This window comes from Mesoplodon mirus, assembly GCF_964341445.2.
Source record: "Mesoplodon mirus genome assembly, chromosome: 17".
NCBI lineage: Eukaryota > Metazoa > Chordata > Mammalia > Artiodactyla > Ziphiidae > Mesoplodon > Mesoplodon mirus.
This window is the reverse complement of record NC_138993.1, coordinates 51,115,237-51,137,000: the sequence shown is the minus strand read 5'-3', so window position 1 is coordinate 51,137,000 and position 21,764 is coordinate 51,115,237. Positions and strand designations below refer to the sequence as shown.

The window sequence follows — 21,764 nt, the reverse complement described above, 5'->3', positions numbered from 1 at the left end:
TGTCTGAGATTTGCTGTAAGGCATTTTAGCAAAGTAAAAAGAGGTGGGGAATACATGCAGTACGTAAGGTAAAAACCCTGATAATTGTTGGCTGTACTAGATGGTACATATATGGAGATTTATTATTCTATCCTCTACTTCTGTGTATGTTTAAATCTTTTAAAATAAAAATATTTTAAGAAATAAAAAAGTAACACATATTCAATATGTAAAAGTACAAATAATATGACATGTATAATTTAAAATGCAGAAGTCCTCCCTCACCACCGCTCATAAATCTTACTCACAGAGGAAACCACTATTAACAATTTGGTGTGTACCAATATGGACATTTCTATCTACATATATGCCTATATATATACATATTTAATTTTTTTTTACCAAAATGCTTTTTAACCTTTTCTTTATTAAAACTGTATCTTGGACACTTTTCCATGTCAGTAAGTTTAGACCTACCTTATTCTTACTAACTAATGCAGATAATTCCATTGCTTGGATATTTTGCATGGATGACTTTATTTCTACAATCCCATATAGATGAGTATTGCATTTGTTCCCAGTTTTTAACTCTTACAAGAAAAATTACAGGGAACTTTTTGTACATGTCTCTTTGTACATTTGTGTGACCACGTCAGTAGAATAAAGTTTTAGGAGTAGGGTTGAGAGGCAGTGTAAATTAGTGGGCAAGGGTGTGCACACTGCGGTCAGGATCCTTGGGTCCTAATTTCAGTGCTGTCACTGACAATCTGAGTGATCTTGGGCACTCAGAATGTCAGTTTGTCTTCTGAAAATAGGATTAATAAAATTATACTCACTTGATAACATTATTGTGAGAATAAATAACATATAAAGTATTTAGAATAGCTATGAAATAATAAGAAATATAGATATTGGTCTCTGTCCCTGGTTTCTGCTACTTATATACTTAGATTTGGTGTTTGACCCCATTTCCTGACACAGAGCTCCTACAATCCTTGTAATTTCCTGAGTGAAAGGAGTGGCTGACACAGAGCTCCTAAATCCTCTGGAATTTCCTGGGTAATAGAAGCTTCTTTTGTTCTCAGGAGGTGACTCCTGTTGGGCTCCTGGATGGGGCCACGACATGATTAGAAGGTTGGAAATTTTAGTCCTACTCTCCATTTCTCTGGAAAGGGGACAGGAGCTGAAAACTGAGTGTATTATCCATCATGTCTACATAATGAAACCTCCACAAAAATCCCTAAAGCACAGGGTGTGAAGAGCTTCCGGGCTGATGAACACATCATGTGTGGGAAGGGTTGTACACCCCAACTCCATGGGGACAGAAGCTCCTGTACTTGAGATCTATCCGGACCACACCTATGTATTTCTTTATCTGGGCGTTCATCTATATCCTTTATTACATCTTTCACTATAAACTGGTAAATGTAAATAAGTATTTCCCTGAGTTCTGTGAGCCATTCTAGAAACTATCAAGCCCAAGGAGGGGGTCATGGGAACCTCCAGTTTATAGCGAATTGGTCAGAACTAGAGGTGGGAACCTGGGACTTGCTATTGATGTCTGAAGTGGGGGCAGTCCTGTGGGACTGAGCCTTTAACCTGTGGCATCCAATGCTAACTTCAGGTTAATAGTGTCAGAACTAACTGAATTGTAGGACACCTAGCTGGTGTCAGAGAATTGGTTAGTGTGGGAAAAAATCCACACAGCAGGTCATAGAAGTATTCTGTGTGAATGCAGTGAGTAGGAAAAAATAGTTTTTCTTCAGTTGGTATAGAGAGTTTTTTCCTTCCTATAAAACAGCTCATGACACACATAGGAAGTTCTCAATAAATGTCAGTTATCATTACTGTTAATGTAGATTGCATTGATTTACATTCCCACCAACAGCAAGAAAATAATTTTTTTAATCTGATGAAGGAAAATCATCTCATTGTTTCAATTTCCATTTTCTTAATATTTGTTGAGGTTGAACATTTGTTTATAGATTTCCTGGCCACTTTTATATTATTTCTTTTATATTAACTTTTATATTAATGAGTGTCCTTTACCCATTTTCCCACTGAAATAAAACTTAGTAATGGCACATTCTAGGGAGATGAACAACCACCTACGAGTGCTGATCAGACTGAATTTCCAGGTAAGAGATTCTGCATATTCTAGCTTTAACCTGACTTAAAGGAATCTAGAGGACATCCACCCCCAACTATGTATCAGACCAACACTCTCACCAAGAAGCTGGGTCAAATCCTATAAAAGAAATCAGCTATTTGAAGGCACTCAAGAGCAACACTTAAAGGGGCAAGATCACAGAGAGAAGAGAAGCACACAAATGCGAACTTAACGATCTCCTCCACTTTATCTCTTGAGAAATTTGCCAATACTTAAGCACCACTGGGCTCAGTGGCCAAGCAGAGAGTTCACCTTTCAAGCTCAGAGATTTCAGCATGTTCACAGGGATGAAAAGATAAAAACTGATGCTTAAGAACCATCAAGGTAAACACCTTTGCTTTGCATTAGACTCCAGAAAGGCTATGTCCCAGGACTGAGGACAAATCAAAATATACGAGACCTTACATAGACTGAAATTCCATCACAAATCATCTTAATTGTTGATTAAATCAAAGACATCTACCCTTATACAAACTGCATACCAACAGAAAGAATACCTCCTCTGGAAGGAATATAAGATCATCTGAACATCTATAATTTTTATGCCTTCAGTCAAATTTTATGCCTTCAGTCAAAAATTACTAAGCATGCCAGGAGACAAGGCCATATTACCAACCAGCAAAAGCCTAAACAACAACAAAAAAGTAGACAACAGGAATGTATCTATAGATATCAAATAATGGAGTTATCATTTATGGCAAAGAAAACAAAAAACATTTCCTTCAAATAAGCAACAGTAATACTGACAGCTGTCTTTTTATCATAAATGTTGAAAGAAAATAACTGTCAAGCTATATTTCTATAGCCCCCCAAAATAACCAAAAGTGAAGAAGTTTTGCAAGATGAAAAAGTTCTAGAGATTGATTGCATGACAATGTGAATGTACGTAACATTATTGAACTATACACTTAAAATGGTTAACTAATACACTTAATGGTTAATTTAATGATAAATTTTATGTTGTATATTTTACCACAATTTTTTAAAAAGTAAAGGAGAGAGGAAAAAATAAAATGAAGAAGAAAGTGACTTTTGTGGTATGTAAATTGTACCCTAATAAAGCTATGTTTTTAATGTGAGGAAACAAAGACATTTTAAAACAAAATAGAGAGAATTCATCACTGGCAGATCTGTATTAAAAGGAATATTAAAGGTAGCTCTTCAGACAGAAGAAAAATAACCCCAGGTAGAACACAGAAATGTAAGACACAATGAAAAGCAATAGAAAGGAGCTCTAAATAATTGTAACAGCAGAAAACAATACTACTACTGGAAGGGGCTAAATGTATATATATGAAAATGTAAGAAAAAAAGCAGAAGTGTAGCATATGGAGTCGGTGTTCAAATGTCTTGACATTGTTAGGAAGTGGTAAAAGTACTAAGTTGTGTTGACTCTAGTGAGTCACGAATGCATGTTGTAAAGTCTATGGTAATTACTAGAAAATATTATGAAATAACATAGAATCAACAGTTCATAGAGGGCAAAATAGATTTATAAAAATATTTCATCAATTCAAAGGAGGTAAGAAAGGGAAAGAAAGAACAGAGAAACAAGTAGGAAACAACAAAACGACAGATCTGAAAATAAAAATATCAGCAATTTGGATGAAATTGGATGAAATTCTCCAATTAAAGAGACCATCAGAGGGACCTCCCTGGTGGCACAGTGGTTAAGAATCCTCCTGCCAATGCAGGGGCCTGCGCACCGCAACTAGAGAAAGCCCACGCACAGCAACAAAGACCCAACACAGCCAAAAATAAATAAATAAAATAAATAAATAAAATAAATAAATTTATTTTAAAAAAAAGAGAGAGAGGCCATCAGACTAGATTTTAAAGTAAAACTCAATTATATATCCTTAAAAGAGACGCACCTTAAACATAAGGACATGGAGGCATTAAAAACAAAATATTGGAGAAATGTATACAATGCAATAACAAAAAAAAAGTTGCTAGAGCTGTACTAATATCAGGGGGAAAAAAGGCATTACTAGAGATAGCAAATATATGATCAAGATAAAAGGGTCAATCCACTAAATTGACTTAATGATTATAAATGTGTGTACTTCTAATAATAGAGCCTCATAAGAAGCAAAATTTGACAGAACCAAAGGAAAAATGGATGAATCACGATTAGATCTGAAGACTTGAATGCATCACTCTCAGCAAAGAAGAAGCAAAAAAATAACCATAGGATTTAGAAGATTTTAACAACATGATTAATGAGCCTCATTTGACTGGTATGTACAACAGCATACATGTTTTTTTCAAGTGTACATAAACCATTCGCCAAAATTAACCACGTGTTGGACCATAAATCAAGTCTCAACAAATTTCAAAGAATTTAAATCATTAATCTTATGAAATGAGGCTGGAAATCAACTATTAAAAGTAACTAGAAGAAGTCCAAATGTTTGGGGGGAAAAAGCCATACACTTCTAAAAAAAAACCCCATTGGTCAAAGAATCGTTCACAATAAAAACTTTGAACTAAATTATAACAGAAAATGTGAAATATCAAATGTGTAAGATGCAACTAAAACTGTGCCTAGGGTGAAATTTAGAGCTTTAAATGCTGACATTAAGGAAACAGAGGGCTACAGTTCACTGATCTAAGTATCTATCTCAATAAATATATACTTTTGATCTGAGCAGTTTTCAGTATGAATGTTCTACTTCAATTTTTAAAAGTTTACTTAAAATCTTTTTTAAGAAAAAGAAACTTCACAAGGTCCATTTTCTGATTCTACAAGTACTCAATGGATCTCAAAGTCTGTGAATGTGCTTCATAAGCCAGTCAGCTCTAGCCCCTACTGAGCATGCATTTAAAATCCTATGCATACCCTAATCTCCCAGGGTTTTGACAGGTTTTTTAGTGAGTTTTTTTTTTTCCATTTTGCATATGCTCTAATGTCAGATTAGCCTCTTTAGAACCACTCTGCAGCAGAAAAGAATACCCAAAGATGCTGTGGTTCAGACTCACCCTTCCAGAAACAGGCAGACACAAGCCTCTGGGTGGACAGAAAAAACCAGTTACTCTGCAGGATTTACCACACCCATGCAGCAAGAACTAGCTGTTCCACATATGTGTTTATCACACTAGCCTCAAAACAGGATTTGCTAAGTACGAAATTACACAGGCAGTATTTTCAAAAAGTTTCTGACCTCCTTTATAACATCATAAAATACAAAGTTAAAACTCATTCATTGCACTTGTTAAATTATTAAGCAGCAGGCATTTCATTACTATCATCTATTGCTATTGACATGATTCCTGTCCCTTATTCATGAAACTTAATATTGTTTTGAGAAAACAATGAATTTAGTATTTTAGTTCTAGAACTTAATAACTAATGTACTGAAAGAGAGTTTTCATAATGTACTTATGAATTTTCATTTGAAAAAGTATTTTGGGCATGGGTGTATATATATTGTAAAGGTATTCAAATTTATTCCCCCCATAAATAGAATTAGATGATTTGTGAGCACTAATTAGAAAGACTTCATTGAAAGCATCAGATTAACATATTATCAATACGATATAATTCCCGGCCACACTAAATATTCAAGGGCTTTAAAATTTCCTTGTTTCCTTCTCAAACACTAGTGTGACACTGGTCCATTTATACAGTTTTGGTAACTGAAATGATTAATTTCATTTCATGGTCTCCTACTTATAGAAATATTATGAGAAATGATACTCTTGATAAATCTGAGGTCACTCCTCTTCATTGAGTGTAAGTAATGTACTTCCTTGAGCACAGAAGGACAAAGCAACCACAGCCTGCCCTGCACCTAGTTCCTGTGGCAGCAGGTTGCCTCTGCAGCCACTAATATGACTCCTTCTCTGGTCAGGGCAGGAAAATCAGAAAAAAGAAGAAAAAAAAAAAAAAGAATAAGTCTCTGCCATTTCTTCTTGGGAGGTTTCCAAGCCCCGAGTCAATGCCCACTGCCTTGCGAGTGACTGTGAGTGATACTCCTTCTGCCCACAAAAACACCCAGGGGATTCCCTCCAGAGGTTTGTGCCAGAGGGAGATGTGCTCCTGGCAAGCAGGGAGGATGACTGGATAGGAGGAGCTCAGGGCAGATGTTTAATCCTTGACATGGATGGCTGCCAAAGGGAAGATCTGTACCCTTTCTGCAATACTTGCATATTGAGCACCACCCTTTGCTGAAAAGATAATGAGCATCTTGCAGATCTTTCTCCACCTCCATGTGTTTCCTCACGTCTCACCTCCCTTTGCACATTTAAACTATTAGAACAGGCATTCTGCTCACTCCTACTGATCTGGACTGCTTCCTGTCTGAATTCTGCACACCCATTTTTAATGCACCCTTGGAAATTACAAATACTTTTCTCTCAGTCAAAGCTAAACCTCTCTTTTAAAGCAATTATCTTCCCAAAAATTGCTACCTATTTCAGTGTTCCTACAGCAAAATATGTTGAATTACGGAATCAAATATCTGCCAGTTTGCAAGCAGAGCCCTAAATAAAGATAGAGAAAAGAACCCTAAATGTTATTCAATGCATTGAGATGCTATGAAAAAATAGTCTTGTATAACTGATTCACAGCAGAGACTAACACAGCATTGTAAATCAACTATACTCAAAAAAATTAATTAAAAAACACAGTCCTAAATGACATTTTATCAGTTCTTAAAAATGTATTTGTTCACATTTCATTAAAGTGTCTTTAATACCATGGTCACTCATTTCTGGTTAAGGGATAACCAGTAAATGCTTTTTTTTCAGAAAGCTAGACAAGGAGCAAGTCAATTAATAACATCTTATGTTTGTATAGCATCCTAGTGACACTTCATTTTCACATACCTTCTGTGATTTAATCTTTCAAATAACCACATGGGGTGGACAAGGCAAGACTCATTACTTGCAGTCTAGCACTGGAACCATCAGAATCTTGTGGCTAATACAGCATTCTAGTACTTTCACTTTAACACACACACTTTGCCTCTTCAAACATTCATAGTCATTCAAATATTCATAGCAACAATCCATCACCACAGATAATATCTAAACAAACATGACATTTTCATTTTCTGTAACATCTTTAAAAGAGAAAGGAAGACGCTAAATATGAATCCATCCCAAGGACTGTAGGACCTAAAGGAGAAAATTCCTCCTAGGAAAAAAGGCCCAAAGATTGTCATACGCGCATGCCCCAGAGTCTGCCATTTGTTTGGATCGGCATGGGTCCATATCCCTCTGCTAGAGGGAGGGTTTATGGAAGAAGTCACCCTGGGTTGACCTGGGTATGCTGGTCTATAACTTCATTCCAAAGATTTAAGGGGGAAGAGTACTAGAATCTCAGCATGCAGGTCTATGTGCGATAAAGAGGCCATTTCTTCTCTCCCTCTCCATCCTGCCCCCCAGCCTTTGAAGAGAAAGGTTAGACTCTATTCTCTAATGAGAGGGAATCCCAGCAAGGTTGCACTTGCCTAGAGAAGGACTCAAAGATAATTAAGAGAACACTATCACCCATGATTGGAGGTGGTCTGAGAGACCTAAAAGTGAATGTTAAGAGTTCCTCCACTTCTGTAGAGAAATCATGATGCACAAGGTGCTCTTTAGGGCTTTCCAGCCTCAGCTACCCTGAAATTTTGAAGGTTCTTGAAGGCATCATGCTCTCTTTCAATTTACAGGATTTGCACAAACCTCAGTTGAGAACAATCCTCACCTTGACCTGCCTACAGTCTACTCGCTCAATCATCACCTCCTCCAGAAAGCCATCCATCACAATCTGCACTCCATCCCACTGCCTTGTATGCTCCTGGAGAGCCCTGTGCTTATATCTTTATTTGTGATTCTGACCACACTTGATTGTAATCAGCTTGTCTAGTTCACCTACAGGACTCTAAATTATACCCTTTCATCTTTGTATTCCCCAAATCTATCATAGAGCCTGGCACACTGACTGAAGGAAGGAAAGAAGGACTGCTTATCCCTGACCCCATCCCAGAACTTCTGATACCGTCTGGCCCATCAGTTCGGTCGTGTGTACAAATCTCCTCTCTGAATGACTTCATCTAGCTTTGGTTCTACCCCTGCTAACTAAATCTCACCCGGGATTTAGTGGAGAGACTCTTGACCAAAACAAGCCTGGGAGGATTCTCCCAGTCAGGGAAACTTTGTTCCCCAGCCAAAGGAAAGAGATACAAATGGCCCCATTCTTATTCTAGTTGCTCCTACATCACAGCCTTTATCAGGCATTGTTCCACCCAGCCCAGAACAACTGGATGATAGTTTAGCAGGTTATTAGTAGCTCCCTTTCCATCTAGTTGGCTTTGTTAAAATAGTCTGGTCAGACACTCATTGTCTGGTGCTTTGTTTTGCTATATAGTGATATGACCTACCCTGAGATGCCAATATGCTTGAATAATCCATATTCACTTTTCCCCGTCTCTCTGTCATCAAGCTAAACTTCTCTTTTGCTTTCCTGCACTTCCAGTCAGGTGGTCTTCCCTCTAAACAAGCTGTTCCTGAAATCCAATGTGGCCCAGAGTTCCTGATGCTGTCGCTTTCACCAGCATCTCTTGGACTGCCCTCCAACTTTGCCCTTCATTTCCCACACCTCCTTTTGAACCTGGTTCTGTTCTGTACTTTGCTTGGGATTTTTCTCACTTGTGTTTGCCTTTTTTATTCCAAGTTCAACATCCAGAAGCATGTTCCCCACTGAAGATAAGGATAATCAAGCTGAAGGGCAACATAGGACATGATACACTTCTAAACTACTTAAACTGCTCCTAAGTGTTTCCCTTAATAAAAATTTTTATGCTTTGTAGATCCTGCCAATAACTTCGATAGAATAGCTGATCAACCATTTAGAAGGGCACTATAAATTGCGCCAAAGTTAAGAATCTGAAAGAACTATAGTCTCCACAGACTTTCATGTGATCACACCATGTGCATTGCATTTTATGGCATATCCACTTTTATATGTCTATTTATGAGTACAAAGAGGCTTAGCCGCCACTGCTCTGGCTTGCCAGCTTGGACTGACTGCTGCTATTTTAACCACATTCGCCTCTAGAAAGAGCACAGCCAACAGTTCCAAATTCCTGAGGGAACCATAACTGTTTATACTGAGAAAACTGAATGACGCATCGTTTGGAAATTTGTTACTATTTAAGCCACTATCAACTTGGGTTTTTTTTGTCCAGAGTGATCTCTTATGGCCCAAAGTGCCATATTTCTACCTAGCCCTCAAGAGAGACTGGTCCCAGGAGCAGAAAACTGTCTTGGAGAGAGCTTAGACAACAGACACCAAGAACCAACACACCCTAAAAGAGGAAGGTCTCAGGGCTCAGCCAATGTTCTCCATCAGGTAAGGTTCTTCCTTACCTCTTAAGTCCCATGGGAGTTACATGGAGCAGCCTAGGTAGATGCTGCTCATGCAATGCGTTTGCATCACAGCTGAAAAACTCTGGGCTTAAGAAACCCCGATCTTTTATCATAAAAAATGGACAAGAAAACCTGTCTAAAGTTACTTCAGAGAGAGACATTATTTTTATTATACTGGACAGCAAAAGAACTTGCCCTCTGCTCCAGAGGGAGATACCATCTCTATCTTCTATTCACTATCAAACATCTTTGAAAAGATCATCCAGAACTAAAGACTATCTCAGTACCTTTGCTCACAAGATGTTCAGAAACATGAGAAACACGTGAAAAATTGTCTCTTAACAGGAAGCTGAAAAAGTCAGTGAATAAATGAATGAATGACACAATTTACGGACATCTTAGAGAAAGAGGCAAAGTAACGAGTCCTGGATACAAATAGTTAATCAATTCTCTACTGTAAATAAGCACACAAGCATATGTCAGCAAAGGTCATTTCTGCTCACTAAGGAAGATTCTCATTTTCTTAATTTAATTGTACATCGCTCTTTCAAATAATTGGCACTCCTTTGAATAAATCCTACAAAACTTAACAAGTGACACTTTTAAACTTACCAAATGCTGTCTACTTGATGGAACCAGTTTCTTTCAAATATGGCATCACTTCACACATAAACTATTGTGTTTAGAATTATTAAATTAACTATTTAGAATCTCTTGATTCTAAAAATCTTTATCCTAAAGACAAAAATGCAAATGACACAGAATTTTGAGACTGAAATTAGTCAAAATAAAGAAATAAAGAAAACTGTGTACAAAGACTGTGCTTCTAACTTCATTACACAGTAGATCACAGGCCTTGGAGGGCAGATAGACATAGGTTTAAGTCGCAGAAATAGTTCATAAGTCATCCGTATCTTCTGTGGCTTCCTTCTTATAAATGCCTTGGTATATCTTTCTGATGATGGGGCTTTTTCTAAACAAACTGTTATTTGGGTCAGAAATGGTATGAGCAGCATTCAAGGAATTCCAAGCATTACGATGGTTAAGCAGCATTTTGCAAACTGTATTCTGGGGAACACAAGTGCCCTTTATGATGTTAATAAATATTCTGCCACCTAAAAAAATTACTTAGGCAAGTAAGTTTGGTAAGCTATAAACTGCAAAATTTTTCAGAGACTCTAATTGGGCTAATGTAGATTTTAGACCAATGAGCTCCATTTATCACTGAACGTCCAATAGGTGGATTAGGAATATGGTATGAAACATTCCCCACACTTATTTCACCATGCAAAATCTTTAACATAAGATGTTTTGTATTAGAGATACTAGATGCTTCAGGAATACTAGAGTTCCATAGACCACGGTTAGAAAAACTCTGGGCCACAACCCAGGCTAAATATGGAACAAGAACAACGAAGGTATTGAGATAGTTGGGAGTTAGTTTTGCAAAGGACCTTGAATTGTATGCTGATATTTGAACTTTATTATGTAAACAGTGGGGAAATATCCTGTTGATATTCTTTATATTTTTTGATATGTTTAGATATGGTCATTTTAGTCAGAAACATATTAAAAGGTCCTAGGATCTTTCAGTTTTGTAATAGGTTCCTCCATAGAAGAAGAAATCTACAGAAGAGAATAACCTTTGTAAATACCCAAGTTCAAACCTTAATAGCATTCACTCTTAGGAAAGTCCTCTGTATGCCTAAGAATTCCTATGTAGTAGCTCAAATTAATTTACTTTTTTCTGTTCTGTGTTCATTGTACTTCCTCTTCACCGAATTCCAACTCTAGAACTCAGCCTTGCAACAGAGACAGACGGAGACACCAGATCCATTCACGGATTGTCCCAGTCTAAATAAAATCAATCCCCAAGTTTCTATCATGCAGCTTATTTTCCAACATTTCCATCACAGTCAGGATTATCTTGGATGCTCTAACCAAGCTTTCTTTGTTATGTCATTCAAGGAATATTTAATGAGCACTATCTGATGAAGGCATTGTAGTTAAGTGCTGAGAGACATAAAAGGAAGATTTAGATATATTTCCCCTTGAGACCTGTTTATACTTTGAGTATTTTGCTTTAAGATCAAATTAACAATTTCTTTCAAGCTTTGATTGATTTGTGCAGCTAATAAAGGCCAATTATATAAAGAACAGTTCAATCCATCAGTCAGTGAATATTTACTGAGCTTTTGCTATATGCCAAACACCAATGTTAGGTGCTGGGGATGCAGCAATGAGCAAGATAGGCCTAGTTCCTACCCTCAAAGAGCTTACAAATCTAGTTGTAGCTAAAGACAATAGCATGACTGTGAAATTTGTATTAGTTATCTAAACTCTTTTTAAAACGTTATTAGTTATAAAGGGGAGTAAAATATATATGGCAAAATGTTAATTAGTTAATCTAGGAGAAGAGTATATGGATATTCATTTAACTATTCTTTTGATGTTTCTGTTGAGTTGAAATTTTTCAAAATAAAATGGTGGAGGAAAGTTTAATAAGAACAAATCAGTAAAAATGTAAACATTTTAAGTCATATTTCTTTCATAATCTAATACTTTTTGGCTTAGTTGTAATATTTCAGTGTTCTATGACTTTCAATTCACTTATTTCCATATTAGAACTCCCAACGCAGAAACCAAAAACATTACTTTAAGAATAACTGCAAGACTTGGCTTGCGTTTTCCCTATCACAGAATGTCCCGCCCAAAGGGAGCACTGTGGCTCTTGAATGTGGTAAGCATTTTTGTTAAACTCTCTATAAAATATGTCAGCATACTTAGTTTTTGGCTAAGTAAATAAGGAGAATTACAGTGTCAGACCTGCTATTTGCTGTCATTCATTTGGCATTTCTTAAGCTATTTTCTAAGGCAAGTATATATGTTTTAATGATTATAATAAACTATAATAATCAATAAACTCAATGTATTTGCTGTATATATGCTAAGATGTGCAAGATAGAACCTCTTCGTTCTACTAGTGGTGGGACAGAAATGACACCACCTATGGTGTATCCAAATAAAACAATGGGTGTTAAGAGAAAGTATGGATGGATTTAAGTGGCTTTTAACAAAGTCTTCCTATGACTCTTAACCCCAGACTCACCAAATATTATCATTGTTTGCATTTTTATTTTCTCACCATTTCAAGGTGCCAGATACATCTTTGTCTCTGATACATGATATATCTGTATTTTCAGAAAGGAATGCATATAGGAGAAAATCAAGGGCATAAAAGTGAGAGCCAGTGATTAAAAGTGAAAAGGAGCATGAAAAAAAATTACGTAGCAAATAATATGACCTCAAAGACCTGCTACAGGTATTCCTAAAGAAAAGAAATACAGGTATCCCCTGCTTTTTGGAAGTTCCCTTTAGGCTCACTTGGCTTTTATGAAAGACTTAACATTAGTAGCTCTTTTTTGATAACCAAAAATGATCTGAAGAGGATTTTCATTTTTATGGAAAAAAGCAAAAAAGCAAAAGTAGCATTCAGTGTTGGTTTTGCAGTGACCCAGTTATAGAGGCAGTGTGTACCCCGAGCAGTGAGAGTGGCACTGCCAAGATCCTTCTCTGGGAACTACACTCAGCATCTCAGACTCAAGCTGCCATAGCTTTGAACAGTGTCTAGGAGCATCTGTGCTTTATCTTGATTTATTTTGTGTATTTGTTAGCAAGATGTGTCCTAAGGTAATTGCTTCTTTGCTTTACCCCATTTTGGCTTAGGAACTTTCAGATAGTGGGGAAAACCTGTACAGGTTAACAGGTAAGTGACATCTCCCCTCCATTAATTCAAAAAAATGTGTTGCATGTCTGCTATGTGCCAGACACTATGCTAGTGGAGATAAAAGAATACAGTATAGTCTCCACTTTCAGAAAACTTGCCAGACGTGCATGATGGAATAAGAGAGATGATAGGTATAGTGGAAAGAAGCAATGTAGGTCTTGGACTCAAACTCACATTAAGTCTCTGTCATTTATAAACTATAATCATACCCCAGGGATATTGTAGGGAGGGTTCCAGACCACCAAATAAAGTGACTATTGCAATAAAGTGAGTCAAACAAGCTTTTTGGTTTCCCAGTGCATATAAAAGTTGTGTTTATGCTATACTGCAGTTTTTTAAATGTGCAATAGCATTATATCTAAAAAAATAATATGAATACCTTCATTTAAAATATACCATGGGCTTCCCTGGTGGCGCAGTGGTTGAGAGTCCGCTTGCCGATGCAGGGGACACGGGTTCGTGTCCCAGTCCAGGAAGATCCCACATGCCGTGGAGCAGCTGGGCCCGTGAGCCATGGCCGCTGAGCCTGCGCGTCCAGAGCCTGTGCTCCGCAACGGGAGAGGCCACAACAGTGAGAGGCCTGTGTACTACAAAAAAACAAAAACAAAAACAAAACAATAAAATATACCATATTGCTAAAAATATGCTAACCATAATCTGAGCCTTCAGCAATTCATAATCTTTTTGCAATATTAACATCAAAGATCACTGATCATAGATCACCATAACAAATATAATAATAATAAAAAAGTCTGAAATATTACAAGAATTACTGAAATGTGACAGAGACATGAAGTGAGCAAATGCTGTTGGAAAGATGATGCCAATAGACTTGCTTGAGGCAGGTCCTCCACAAATCTTCAATTTGTAAAAACTGCCATATCTGAGAAGTGTAATAAAGCAAAGCGCAACAAAACAAGATATACCCATTGCCTCGGACACATGATCTGACCTCTCTGAGCTTCAAGTTCCTCATCTGTAAACTTCAAATAATAATACCTACCTTGCCCTATAGTCATAAGAATTAGTATTAAGGTATGTAAACTGTCAGGCACACACAACTACTCAAAAAATCTTTACTACAAATAAATACTTCAATAGAGGTACATGTATAATGATTAAAAACCACAAAATTTGCCCCTCCTAAAATTTTACCACTCAAATAATTTTGAAAATTATGCTATCAATGAGTGTCCTATAGGAAACTGAGATTTTGAGTAGAATCTAATGAAGGGACTCTTTACAGGGACGGGGGCGGGGTTAGTAGGGGACCCAACAAGGATACTGAATCCCCCAGGGGCCATTACACCCTTAGGCCTGACCCCAGTGGTAGAAGAGACTTGGAAGTGGATCATCCACTCTATAAACACGGAGATTACAGCTCAGACTCTCAGAGTCTGATGTCATCAAAGATAACTAATACCCTCACTCAATAATCAGCAGGTTGATTACAATTTCATTTTTCCACTTAGGTTGCCTGCAAGAACAGAAGTTGCTAGCCAGTTAACACAACAGTTTACACTGCTCATTGAAAAATAAAAAATAATGAGTTGACAGTAAGTGTACATAAATATTCAGACAACCAAATAATTTAAACAAGCCTACTGCTCCAGAAGTGGGTTAAACCCAGCAGAATACGGTGGCACCACTTTCTGGCTATTTTGCCTCTATTAATTTAGGTTACCTATATTAGCCACCATGCAGCCTACAATGAAAATTCTTAGGTCTTTTTGCTCTTGAAATGCTGTTAAGCTATGATTCTGTAGTAGATTTTTTAATCTAAATTTCACATTTGACCTTTGTCCCTGTTAAGATAGTTTTACTTCAGTACTTCATTTCAACATATTAAGATATTTGTACATTCCATCCAAATTAGCAGCTTTATATCATCTAAAAATTCGATAAGCATGCCTTTCTACGTCTTTTTTTAAGTTGCTGATAAAAAGATTGAATGTGGTAAGGACAAGATCAGAGACATTTGTAAGCATTCATTTAAAAAATTGAGCATCTTATATGTACTGGGCTCCGTGTTAATTTCTGGGGATGCAGATAATGCAGAACTAAGTAATAAAATTTTGGTTAGAGATAAATGCTACCAAGAAGCAAAATATATTATTAAACTAGTGCCTAGATAGGGTATAGGCAACTTTAGATAAGGGGACCAGGGAGGCCTCACTGAGCTCTAACTGATAGCAGTTTGGCTGCCCTGTGCATACTCGATAGAAAAGTGTTGAGGAAGAGAGAAATAGGAAGTGCAAAGGTCCTGAAACTGAAACAAGCTTGACAGATTGGCAGAAAAGAAAGAAAGACAATTTGGGTGGAACAGTAATCAAGGGGAAGAATAATACATGATGAGTTAAGAGAGGTAGACAAAGATCAGATCATGCAGGGAGTTGTAATCTCTAGCAAGGAGTTTGAATGTTACCCGAAGTGTAATGCCACCTCCTTTTAAGTTGGCACTGACCCCACTGATCTATTTATGAATATAGCTTTAGAACAGTAACTTTACTGTACTAACAATTAGCATAGCTAAAATCAAGAATTAAGACATCATTCATGGGGATGCAAACAATGAAATATTTTCTGCCAAACAAGAATTTAATCTGCCTGAGAAACCTATTCATTTCTCTTTTTTTAAAATTTATTTTATTTTTGGCCACGTTGGGTCTTTGTTGCAGCACATGGGCTTTTCTCTGGTTTTGGTGAGACGGGGCTACTCTTTGTTGTGGTGTGTGGGCTTCTCATTGTGGTGGCTTCTCTTGTTGTGGAGCATGGGCTCTAGGCATGTGGGCTTCAGTAGTTGTGGCACACGGGCTTCAGTAGTTGTGGCTTGCAGGCTCTAGAGCACAGGTTCAGTAGTTGCGGTGCACAGGCTTAGTTGCTCCGCAGCATGTGGGGTCCTCCCAGACCAGGGCTCGAACCCATATCCCCCGCATTGGCAGGTGATTCTTAACCACTCTGCCACCAGGGAAGCCCCCTATTCATTTCCTTAAACTGCGTTATATACCGGGATTTTACATAAGCAGTCAGAAGAGAATTTACACAAGCCTCCCACACCCTCTACACACCTACCCACATCTGGGCCCACGAACTCTTCCTTGCCTGCTATTTCTGTGGATGAATTATATTCCTCCTGAGACCAACCCCTCCACCTGTGCATTCACTCATGCCTTCCACCTCTCTCTTAACCAACAACATCATTCCAACTCTTTCCTCTCTCCTCTGCATCTCAGTTTTTGCCTTTTCATAGGCTCATACCCATCAACATTAAACATGCAGTAATTTCTCCAATCTTAAATACATACATACTTACATCTAATCATACAAACCTCTCTTGGTCCCTACATCCCTCTCCAGCAACTACCTTGTTTCTCTTCTAGCTTTTATAGCAAAACTTCTCAAGCGAGTTGTGATATCTACTGCTTTAATTGTTCTCTTTTCATTCTCTCTTGAACACTGTCCAATCAGATTTCCTCCCCACGGCTTCTGTAGACTCCTTCCTGTCCAGGTTACCTGACCTATCTGCCTTACATATTGTTAGCTGTTCAGGCAATAGCCATTTCTTTCTACCAACTTCAATGATCAAAAAATAGCCATGTGCTTTAGGGGACTTGGGCCTTTCTCTAGACTGAGGGTCAGGAATCATGTTTATTCTCTAAGCCATCCACCCTACCACCATGGCCCTTATTGTTAGCTCGCTTAGAAAGGACACACATGTGTCACAATTCAGACCAATAAACCTGAGGGCGCTTTTGCACTTAGAATAAAGTGAATGTACTAGTTAGTTTTACTACTGCCCTAATGGTGAAAATTAAACCGATTGCAATTAGTCTTAATTATTAATCAGACAGTTACAAACATCTTTTTGAATGTAGGGATTCTGTTTCCTTCTGTTTTGTTGATTAGACTGAATTCTGGAGGTCATTGTTTCAGGAATGATTTTACACTCCCATATCTATTCCACTACTCTCTCATATAATGATAAATTGCGCAATAAGCCCTCAACTCAAGTTCACTCCCCACCCCCCATCATCCACGCTTAATCAGGTTCTCTTGTTCTCCACCTTCTTAGAGACACATTCCTTTCCTTTTGGATACTCATCTCTATAATAATACAACTGCTAGTATCATTATTTGAAGATATCTGTCTCCCCCATAAAATTGTAAACTCCTTGAGTGCAGGTACTCTGTTTTCTTCTCATTGAATAGTCAGCACTTGTCACAGTGTAGGCACATAGTAGGTACTTAATTATTATTAAGTAATTATAATTACTTAATAATTATTCGTTGAGGCGAGAAAGTAATACAGAAGACAGGAAATCCTCTGCATAGTAATATATGATAATATTTCATGTACAGAATTGCCTTGCATTCAGACATTCTATTCCTTGTAATGTGAATGAGCTCATCTCATTCAAATGGTATATGAGATAAACTTTTTAAATTCTAAGTAACAAACAAACTCTGGATAACAAATTTTAAAAATGGGGAGGGGGATTTACTGGATGAATACTGAGGCATTTCACAAGATCAGTGGAAGAGTGGACAACAAAACCACAGGAAGGCAGGTGCAAAGGTAACAAGATAGGAAATCTCAGAGCAAGAGTTAAGAGGCCTTATCTCTGGGCACTGCCATTAATAGAGCAGGCCTCCAATCAGACCAGTCTGCACTTCTCTCTCATAAGTTTCAACTTGTCTGAAGAGAGGGTACAATTGGCCCGGCTTGTGTCAACTGTCCTCCTACACCTGGATCAGTAAGTTGATCGATAAGTTGACTGGAGTGGCAGTATCACACATTACAGGCATGGTCACTAGAGGCCCGCTCCTGTGTTTTGATCCATTCCCAGCAAAAAGGAAACTATTTTGAGCAAAGTGGCGACCCCAGATGACAACCCCTTTAGATACATAGGGAAGATGTTTACATTGTCCAGCAATCATGTTAGAGCAAGGGAAGGGGCAATTTCAGGGTCAATTCTGTTAACAAAGAAATATTTTCATATAGACTTCTAATTATATTTATTGTGTATTTTTATATTTCTTTATATTATCTATATTTATTTTCAAACACATAAAAGTAGAGATAAAATACAATGACCCCTCAATGTTCCCATCACCCAACTTTAATAATTACCAATTTTTAATTATCCTTATTTTATCTTCTCCATACCCAAAAGCTTGTTTCCTGGGGTATTTTTAAATAAATGCCAGGTATCATATTTCACCTTATAAATATATCACTGTATATCTGTATTAGGTAAGGAATTTTAAAACCATAATCATAATATCATTATCATACCGAAGAAAGTAACAATAATTCCTTAATATTAGATGTTACTGGTTGGTATACTTCCATTTCTATAAGACTTGCTCCCTTATATCAAAGAGTTTAAATCTAGAAGGGGTGTTAAGACCTTTACTTAAATAAGCAAGAGAAATGAACACCATAAGAAAAACAGAGATGAAGTGCCATGTGGATTGTCCAAGGAGGGAGATGATGGTGGAGACGGAAGAAGTAGAATATATATTAGAATACAATCAGGAACCCAGAAACAAGCGTGTAACAGAAAAATCAAGGGGATCACTGGAAGTTGAGAAAGTCAAGACTCAAAATTCAAATCGGCACCTGGGACTGACAGGCCGAAGTACTTGAAGGAGCAGTGGAAGGTCAAAGGGCCTGGTACAGTTCAGAATCACAGGAACAGAGGACACGGAGCGAGGAAGGGAGACCCAGCTGTCCTGGTCTCAACTGAGAAGCAAGTGAAAATTCCCAGTGAATGGTCTAGAGGCTACAAGGGATGAAACCAAGAAGGGTTAGGTCTTGGAGACACTCAGCTGGGATGCAGTGTGTTTACTGCTGATCCAGCAGAATCTGTTGTTTACTGCTGGCTTTGCTTCTGATTGTATGGGACTGTGATGCATGAGTTGTTAAATATTTGAACATAACCCCTGATTACAAGAGATACTGCCATGACGTTGGCTTTTACCCAGAGTATCCTTGGTGCCTAGTCCAGTGCCTGAAACAGAGAAGGCACTGAAATATATTCTGAAAGAACAGATGAATGCATAAATTTTATATTGCTTCATTAAACTATTTTTAAAGTTATATAGAAAAATCTCACTCATTCATTTACCCTTTATTTTTTAGAGCTCATGCTATGATAGCTTCCAGTCATGTTGAGGGATTTCTTCATTAACTCAGGTAAAAATTGGCTCCAAGAGAAAAATGAAGAAAGAAGATTCTAGAGAAATTATTTTTCAATATGCTTCAGAAAGTATACACTTCCTAGTACTAGTTACAAAACAACCTTAAAAAGGAATTTAAGATTATTGTCAGAGTAACATTTGTATCAACTAAATATTTCTCTTATTTGCAGAAGCATGAGTGTAAAAGTCATAGAACATAATATAAAATAGCTAATGAATGAATGACCTTAACTGAAAGAGAAAGTTTCTTCTTTAAAAGAAAAAAACCTCAACAGCAGGAATATTTTAGAATTACCTTATTCTTCTATAAATCAAGAATTACCTAGGGACTTCCCTGGTGGCACAGTGGTTGGGAGTCCTTCTGCCAATGCAGGGGACATGGGTTCCATCCCTGGTCCAGGAGGATCCCACATGCCTTGGAGCAACCAAGCCTGTGCACCACAACTACTGAGCCTGCGCTCTAGAGCCCATGAGCCATAACTACTGAGCCCATGTGCCACAACTACTGAAGCCTGCACACCTAGAGCCTGTGCTCTGCAACAAGAGAAGCCACCACAATGAGAAGTCGTGCACCACAATGAAGAGTAGCTCCCGTTCGCTGCAACTAGAGAAAGCCCGTGCACAGCAACGAAGACCCAACACAGCCATAAATAAATAAATAAATAAATAAATAAATAAATAAATAAATAAATAAATAAATTTAAAAAAAAAAGAATTACCTAAAGGTCAATATTTCTGTCATTTCTAATAATATTGCGATCTTTTTTATTACACGCTCACTATTGGGGAAAAAAAGTAGAGTCAGTGTAAATATTATTTGTTATTCACACAAACATTTAATTCACTGTCATCTACATAACTACCCCAGTAGTCAAAGGGGTTCCTGAGCAAGTTTTACCTTATATGGGAGGACTGAGTCAATTAAGCTCCTAAAACAATGTGCTAGAATGAACAAAGCTGGTTCATAAGGGATCACTGAATCATTGTGCAGGAAACATCTTTGTTACATAAACAAGCTTATAAAAGTGCAGTGTTAAGAAATCTGGTTTGCTCCACAAATCACTGAAGGTTATAGCTTAAAATTATATGCAGTCTCCTCAAACATCTATCTCAGAAGGTTATATGTCTGTGTTTTGGGGGGGGTTGTTTTTGTTCTAAGAAATAAATATTCACATTGAATTGGAAAACATTTCACTCTATAAAAACAAAAATAAAATGCAAATTGTGATTTCCAGAGTGAGTCAGAAAGTTATGCCACCACCAGGGATGCTCAGAAGAAGCTGTAGACTCAGGTAGAAGAAAGCAGCTATGAGGCCCTGCAGAGAGGGAGCTGGGTGAACAAATACCCTAACTTCACTCCTTCTGCCCTTCAGATTTCCTTCCAGTGCCTCGTATTGTCTGAACCCAGTAGAAGTCAGAGGGCAAGGGAGAAAATTAATACAATCCATAAAGATCAGCCAGAGTAGGTAGAGAGTGGGTCTAGAAGGGCATTGGGAAATATCCAACGCACATTCCCTTCCACCACTGTAATTCCAGTTTCATTAGCCTTACATATTTTTTGGCAGTTTCTCTCATCCCCATGATGGGCAAGTCAAGAAGCAATCTAATAGGTATTCAGGAAACTCAAACTTTCTAGATAGATCTCTGTAGATTCTAGCACTATATTAAAGTCTTATAGAAAAACATAGAGGTGTGGGATGAATTGGGAGATTGGGATTGACATATATACACTAATATGTATAAAATAGATAACTAATGAGAACCTGCGGTATAGCACAGGGAAATCCACTTCGCTGTACAGTAGAAACTAACACAACATTGTAAAACAACTATACCCCAATTAAAAAAAAAGAAGCCTAATAACTAGAAAAAAATATGTATATATATAAAGAAGTTCAAGACATGGATTCTTCCCCCAAGATAAAGACTGGAATAAATGGGAACAAGATAATATAGACAACAAGTTGTAGATCATAGAAAATATTGAAGATTTGGCCTCAGGAAAGACCAGTTACCTCCTCTAAGGCAGGTTGTATGTGTGAGTTGCAGGAGTTAACATTTATTAATGGGCCAGGCACAATGTATACAGAGTCTGATTTAATCTTCACAATGACCCTATGAGCTTGGTATTATTCAACCAATTTTACAAATGGGAAACTAAAGCCATGGAGACTCAATGAGTCACCAACGTTACCCTGCGAATGAGGGGTGGGGTTTAAATGGCAACTAAGATCTGTCTGACTCCGGAGTTTATTTTAGCTATGG

At 37.5% G+C, this 21,764-nt stretch overlaps 1 protein-coding gene across 1 annotated transcript in view; it reads right to left on the bottom strand.

Moving 5' to 3' along the window:
• Nucleotides 1-21,764, bottom strand: part of SCEL (sciellin) — a 336,387-nt gene that overhangs the window by 281,901 nt on the left and 32,722 nt on the right. The window contains exon 4 of the mRNA XM_082602083.1: nucleotides 13,675-13,882. The gene's annotated coding sequence lies outside the window, so the exon portion shown is untranslated. The remainder of the gene's footprint in view (nucleotides 1-13,674; nucleotides 13,883-21,764) is intronic.